The sequence below is a fragment of the Cebus imitator genome, unplaced genomic scaffold, assembly GCF_001604975.1.
Source record: "Cebus imitator isolate Cc_AM_T3 unplaced genomic scaffold, Cebus_imitator-1.0 Scaffold529, whole genome shotgun sequence".
NCBI lineage: Eukaryota > Metazoa > Chordata > Mammalia > Primates > Cebidae > Cebus > Cebus imitator.
Window position 1 is genome coordinate 406306 of NW_016107844.1, and position 1635 is coordinate 407940.

The following is a 1635-nucleotide window of genomic DNA, read 5'->3' on the forward strand; positions in this document are numbered from 1 at the left end:
GGGATTAGGCATTTCTGTTCTACCCCTGGCTTATTCTGAAACAGAGGTGAGGCAGGAAGAAGGGTAGTAACTGAGACAGACAGAAGGACAACCTGATTTCTTTTTTTGGAGATAGAGTTTCGCTCTTGTTGCTCAACCTGGAGCACAGTGGCGCGATCTCAGCTCACCGCAATCTCTGCCTCCCAGATTCAAGCAATTCTCCTGCCTCAGCCTCCCGAGTAGCTGGGATTACCAGCGCGCGCCACCATGCCCAGCTAATTTTTTTGTATTTTTAGCAGAAACGGGGTTTCTCCATGTTACCCAGGCTGGTCTTGAGCTCCTGACCTCAGGTGATCTGCCACGCCCAGCCAGGGGAAGCTGATTTCTAATCATTCATTCACTGGAACAACATTGCTTCAGTCAATCTATGTGTAAGGCTTGTGTGAGGGGGTGACAGGTCATCTAATAGGACCCGGGAGATCATGCTTTGAAAAACACCTGATATCTTGCATGTGGTGAAGAAAAAAACACCTGAGAAAGTGCCCGCTGACCCTGGGACGGAGGTGCCCCCACCAGGACGCCTTAACTCCTGACTTCTAGTCAAAGCTTCAACACTCACTTGCTGTGTGACTTAGGACACATTATTTCCTCTCTCTGATGCTCAATATCCTAGCTGTGAAACTAGAGGCAAGGAAGAATTCACAGAAGGAATGTGGCATGTAGAAAGATCTAGAAATTCCTCTCTGTGTTTTAGACTATAGCTCTCCTCTCCTGAAATTAAAAGACAATTTCAAACCTCCCGTCTGCTCAGATCTCCAAATCTCCACCAGATTCTCCTCTCTCTTGGCAAATGATCTGGTTCCCAACTTCATAAAGAAAATAGAAGTTTCATGCCAGGTGTGGTGGCTCATGCCTGTAATCCCAGCACTTTGGGAGGCCAAGGCAGGTGGATCACCAGATGTCAGGACATCAAGACCAGCCTGGCCAACATGGTGAAACCTCCTGTCTCTACTAAAATTACAAATATTAGCCGGGCTTGGTGGCAGGCTTATAGAATCTCAGCTACACGGGAGGTTGAGGCAAGGGAATTGCTTGAACCTGGGAGGCAGAGGTTGCAATGAGCTGAGATCGCATCAGTGCACTCCAGCTTGGGCAACAGAGCGAGACTCCATCTCAGAAAAAAAAAGAAAGAAAATAGAAGTCTTTTAGTGTCTGGCCAGGGTGGCTCATGCCTGCAATCCCAGCACTTTGAGAGGCCAGGATAGGAGGATCACTTGAGGCCAGGAGTTTGAGACCAGCCTGGTCAACATAGCAAGACCCCGTTCCTGAGAATTGCCCCAACCTCCTATGCCACATCTGCACCTCATGTTCATGGAGGGAGCACCCGTTCTCACTGATGTTTAAACGAAACACATTCCAGCCATCCCCATCATAAACACGAAACAAATGAAAGTCTTCATTGCTCCCAAGTTCCCTTCTGGTTCCTTATGTATCTTTTTGCTCCCTTTCCAAATCTCTTTAATGAATTGTTCACACTCCCTGTCTTCATTCTGTCATTTCTTTTTTTTTTTTTTTTTTTTGAGACGGAGTTTCACTCATGTTACCCAGGCTGGAGTGCAATGGCGCGATCTCGGCTCACTGCAACCTCCGCCTCCT